Source organism: Chrysemys picta, unplaced genomic scaffold (assembly GCF_011386835.1).
Source record: "Chrysemys picta bellii isolate R12L10 unplaced genomic scaffold, ASM1138683v2 scaf197, whole genome shotgun sequence".
In the NCBI taxonomy this organism is placed as follows: domain Eukaryota; kingdom Metazoa; phylum Chordata; order Testudines; family Emydidae; genus Chrysemys; species Chrysemys picta.
Window position 1 is genome coordinate 42,223 of NW_027052904.1, and position 6,000 is coordinate 48,222.

A 6,000-nucleotide genomic window follows, 5' to 3' on the forward strand; every position below is an offset into this window, starting at 1 on the left:
CCTAGATACAGAACCCGGCCCTTGTTGCTGCCAACTTAGATGGGCAGAAGGGTTACATAAGTGTCTCCCCTTTGAGTGCGACGAGACAATTTAACACATTGTGACAAAGAATTTTCATTGCCACTTGTTATGATTTCAAGAAACAAACTGGTTTAGTTTGAATAGGATTTTCGGTCAGAAACGGTTTCAATGAAATTTCCCCACCATCTCGATTCCTGGGCTCTATCTCTGCCTTTCGGGGGGGGGGGTTGCTGTCTGTTAGAACTGGAGTCTGATTTGGATAGGGATCGAGACCTCTTCAATGTTTTTAATGAAGTAAATACTAATGGGAATTGTGTGATCATGGGAGATTTTAATTTCCCAGATATAGACTGGAGGACAAGTGCTAGTAATATAATAGGGCTCAGATTTTCCTAGATGTGATAGCTGATGGATTCCTTCACCAAGTAGTTGCTGAACCAACAAGAGGGGATGCCATTTTAGATTTGGTTTTGGTGAGTAGTGAGGATCTCTTAGAAGAAATGGTTGTAGGGGACAGCCTTCATTTGAGCGATCGTGAGCTAATTCAGTTTAAACTAAATGGAAGGGTAAACAAAAATAGATCTGTGACTAGGGTTTTTTTTTTCAAAAGGGCTAACTTTAAAAAATTAAGGAAATTAGTTAGGGAAGTGGATTGGACTGAAGGACTTGTGGAACAGATGGATCAGACTGAACAAGTTCCAAACCTCTCGGAGGCTCTTACCTTCTAAACAGGGACGTCAGTTTTCTAGTAAAATCAGGAAAAAGAAAGGAGAAAACTCAAAAGAGGTTCCTCCTGGCGCTCACGTACGTGACCCCTAATACTCTCTCAGTCCTCAAAGAGAGACCTCGAGAAGGAGACTTGCTGAAGGAAAGCTACAGGGGACTCAGAGGTTTCCCTGGTCCTGAGCCCCTGTCCTGCCTGGCTGATGTCAGCATCTCTCTGTGAGGTCACCACCTTTGACCAATAGGCGGAGGTCCTGCAAAAGGCCTTTGTGATGTCACTGTCACACCCACCCATCCCCTGCAGTGCTAATGTCCTGCCACAGGCCAGACCCTTTGGAGGTTTGAGCTACTCTCTGTGGATCACCCCACTCAATGAGTGTTCATTCTAGGAAGCAAGCCGGCTAGACAGTAAAACAGCAGAGGCTGCTCCCAATGCTACACTCGGTTTCTCAGAAATGAGTAGAATTTATGGGCAGAAGAGACAGTTAGAGCACCTAATCTGATCCCCTACATATCACAGGCCTTTCTGCACCATATGGGGCAGGCAGAGCTCTGCCTGGGCGCAGGGGGAATGGGATGGGGGTAGATCAAGGAAAGAGGGGAGGGGAATGGGTGTGAGGGAAAGAGCTCCTGTCCCAGATGAAGGAATTTGGGGGCAGAGGAAAGGACCCTGCTCCACAGAGAGGGGAGAGGGTTTCTGTGAGTGCCAGGGGGCTCCATTTCCCCTTCCACTAGCTCCCCATTTACAGAGAGCCAGAGCAGTACCTGCAGCAGAGAGCGGGAGTTGCTGGTGTCCTGGGAGGCACAGGCCCTGCAGCTCCTCGGGCACCTGGCGCAAGTGCCGCATGATACGGAGCTGGCGCATCACATTGGCCGTGACGTCCTCCTGCTGCAAGGGAATGAGAACCTGTCTGAGACTCAGACGCCTCCGAGGAATCAGGGGGGATTAACGGCCCCTGGAACCAGCAGCATTTCCACCCAGCCTCTGCCCACCTCTGAGGGATGGATTTCCCCTCCTGACCCCCAGGATGGAGTCTTGTTGTCCTTCCTAGTGACCTCCAGTGGCAACCCCCTTCCTTGTACGGGGAGCTCCTGCCACTTCCCCCTCAGTGCCCCTGACAGCTGTTCCACTTCCAATCCACAGCTCAAGTTCTCAGACCCCTCTCCTCCAGCCCCATGCAGGTTGGGTAGGGAGGGGACTGTAGCGGGGGGGGGGGCAGGAGGGATTCTGGCAGCAGTGAAGTGGGATGTGGGGAGGTTGAGACCTTTCCCCAAGTCACCCCAGCCAGTAATGCTGAAGCCGCAGGATGGCAGCCCTGGTGAATGGGACGGATCGGCAGCCCCTGCTGACTAGGGTTACCATACGTCCGTTTTTTCCCGGACATGTCCTGCTTTTCGGCAATCAAACCCCCGTCCGGGGGGAATTGCCGAAAAGCCAAACATGTCCGGGAAAATGCTGGCTGGGTACTTCCTCTCCCGCGGCTGCTCTGCTCCGCTCCTCCCCTCTCAGACTTTAAGAGCCGAGCTGCCCGAGCCAGCGCTACTTGCTTCGGGCAGCACCCCCCCTTCCTCCAGACCCCGAGCCGCCGGCCAGGCACTTCCCTTCCCGGGCTCCAGCTGAGCTGCTCCGCTCCTCCCCTCTCAGACTTTAAGAGCCGAGCTGCACGAGCCAGCGCTACCGGGTGGGCACTTCCCCTCCCGTGCTCCAGCTGCGCTGGGGAAGTGCCGGCCGGGGGCGCAGGGTCTGGGGGCTGCACGGCAAACCGTGAAGCCGGTAGCGCTGTGGCAGCCCTCTCCCCATGGCTGGGAGTGGGAGGGAGGAGGGGGCGGAGTTAGGGCGGGGAAGGAGCAGAGTTGGGGCGGGGCTAGGGGTGGGAAAATGGGCGGGGCCAGGGCCCGTGGAGGGTCCTCTTTTTTTATTTATTAGACATGGTAACCCTACTGCTGACTGAATCCTCCTGTTCTCTCCAGAACGGGTCCAGCCTTGCCAGCAGCAGGGCAAGCGTCCCCTGCCCATGTGCCTCAGCCCTGCCTGGTCAGACGCCATCACCCGTCAGTCCTTGGCCTCCCAGGCTGCCAGTGATGGGAGCAACTCTGGGTGGTGGCTCGGGTGACACAGACACCAGACCACTAGGAATTGGGTGCGGCCCTGTGGGACAGGAGAGTCTCGCAGAGGGCACTTGGGGGACTCTCCTGCCCTTCCCAAGAGCGATAGCACCCTGTCCTAAGAACATAAGTCTGGGATGAGGCAAAGCTTGTCATTAATTAGCCTGGCTAAAGAGCTGGCTGGAGCTGCTCCGGGGACAAGCTGGCTCGCTCCTGCTCATGGAGGTGAATTCATCTCCCTTCCCAGGAGCACCTGCTCTCCCTTTCATTCCCCACCAGGCTTCTTGTGCCAGGCCAGCGAATGGCCACAGGATGGGAATGAGGCCTGGGCCGCGCCCCAATCTCCTGAGTCTAATGCAGCTGCTCACCTTGTCCCCCATCAGCTGCTGGGTTTCCCCCAGGAGGGAGTAGGTGACAGGGAGAGAGACACACACACACACATTTGTCCTTCTGGTTGCAGGGCTTGTGTCCTTCCAATCCCATTGGTGGCTGCACAGTGGGCAGAGTCCTCGCTGCGTGCCCGGCCCAACAGAATTGCAGGGCGTGGTGTGGAACACAGAAAGAGATAGAGAGACTCATCCTCCAGCCGGGGTCAATCTGAGAGAAATTGGCTGGGGTCCCAGTCTCACTCTTCTAGCGGGTGCCATTTCCCAGCTGGGTTCCTTACTCCTCTGGTGCAGCAGCAGCTGGTAGAGCCGGTAAACCCCCTCCCTGGCCTGCCGGCTGATGTCCTTGGCTGGGTCACTGACGGACAGAGCTAGCTGTGCCATGTGGTGACCCATCCTGGGGAATTCCGCTGAGTTCTAATGGACGGGAGAGGGAGAGGGGACTCCATCAGCATTTTCCTGTCAGCTCCCAGTCCCCCCCGGGCCAGGACTCTCCTTCCCCTCAGCCCCTCTGCAGGGCCCTCCATGAGGACTTGCTTCCCCAGCTGCTCCAGGATGACAGGGAGGCATGAACCTGGAGCACAGTCCCCTTAAAAGCCCAGAGTCACCACTTAACTAGGACAAGAAGAACTTGACTCAAGCCAGGCTCACTCTCTGCTCTGACTCTGCCTCCCCAAGAGGAACACTCCTAACCCACAGCCCGTGCAGCAGCAGATCCTACAGCCCGTCGGAGCCAGATCACCTACGCCTGGAGTCAGGAAGCTGGGGTCAGAGGTCACTTACGTCAAACTCAGGGAGGGTGATGGTGAATCTGAGCAGGGCAGTGCTGCTCTTAACGGCCCTGGCTCTCTCTCGCCGCACCGTGGACACGATCTAGTAGTTAATGTGCTGTGGGGAAAGGAGGCATTGCACTGACTGCCCTGACCAAGGATGCCCACTTGGGGCCCGGCTAGGAGGACAGACTGGAAAATGGATCTAAGAGTGAAGGTAAAATTGTCCCCACCTCTCTCATCGGGCTCACCTCCAAGATGTACTGGAGCCTGTCGGTGTCTGGGGACTCTGCCAGCAGGTTCCCCAGCATGGCATCCAGGAGGTCTGGCAAGACCCTAGGCAGATCCTGAAAGCAAGGGAGAGCCATGGGTCAGAGTTAGGGAAAGTGGGGCTACACCTGCCACAGGATGGGAAGTGGGGTCTCTGGGAAACACTGGTGAGACCCCCAAACACATATCCTGGCCTCTCTCATTCACATCCCACTGCAGACAGCTGGCTCTTCAATCCATGACTTTAGCATGATCTACCTGCACTTGGGTGGTGTCCTTCTCCATGCCCAGGGTGAAGACGGCGTGCAGGGCAGCTCGGAGGAGGTGGGTCTCCAGCTCTGGCTCCACGGCAGGTGTCATAGTGCTGGCAAGAGAGAGGAGCCGGTATTAGACTGTGCAGTGCGGGGATGGGACTGGCACCAACACGCAGGTGAAACTGCAGGGAAATAGGCACAGGCTGGCGAGAATGGAAACTGAGGCACCGAGCCAGGGAATGACAAGGCCAAGGTTTCTCAGACAGACAGTGGCAGGGCAGGAATAGCCCCTGTTCCCTGGACCCTGCTGCCCCTCCTGTATCTGATCCTGGGAGTGAGCCTCTCCCCAAAGCCGTTGCAATGTTACTGGAGTGAAAAGAACAGCCCAGCCAGGAGAGAGTGACCCTTCCCCGCACCTCTGCCAGAGGAGCCACCCTTGGGCGGTGACCTGGGAGTGGGAGGGGCAGTGACTCCCAGCCCTGCGCCTGAGTTTCCTATTGACCTGTGGGACTTTGGGTAAGTTGCTCCCCGCTCTAGGCTCTGTCCCCAGCAGTCAAATGGGGATTTCATACTTTCCCACTATTGGAAAGTGCTGGGAGAATCCCCCAGCAAAAGCTGCTCTGACAGTGCTAAGCAGCATCTGACCATTAGAGGTCGGAGCGCACTGCCCAGGAGAAGGAGTGTTTGGTTCTGGGCTGTTGGAGTACGGGCTTGCAACCATCTGTGCACACATATTATACTAATTGCATCTAGACCACATCTCCCTAGTTTGTTTGTGAGAATGTCCTTATTAACACCAAGATGGATCACATCTACTGTTTACTTCACTAGGCCCGTAACCCTGCCAAAGAAGGAGCTAGGATTGGTTTGGAATGATTTGTTCTTGACAAGTCCATGCTCACTAGTCCTAAGAACCAAATTGTCCTGTAGGTGCTGACAAACTGATTGTTTAATAAGGGGTTCCAGTATCTTTCCAGGTATGTTAATGGATGGGAAGACGTTCTTTTTCAGGGATCTCTGACGAGAACTGGGGCACAGCACTTAGTTTGTTGAGGCCATAAAATGGAGACAGGCACCTCTTCTCTTCTCCCAGCACCCCAGATACCTAAAAGGGTGGGACTCACATCCCTCAATGGGCTTAAAAAAGACAATGGTTACAATGTGGCCCCAACCATTTCTGGTTTCTGCAGACTAGATGTTTTAGCAAAGTTTAGAATTCCTTGGTGCTCAACACCGTGAAACTCCCCTTTCTCCTTCACAAAGGGCTTTAACGCCCCTTATCTCACCCAGGCTCTCGACTGCCCAAAGTTGGAGAATTGTCCCTGTTCCCACTGCAGAGCACCCCCCACGACACACACACAGAGTCCTCCTGGTGGTGGGAGGGGAACAGAGGAAAGGACAGAAGACTTAAGAGATGAAGAGAAAGGAGGAAGGGATGGAGGAAAAGGTAAAACAAAAAGAACAAACCCT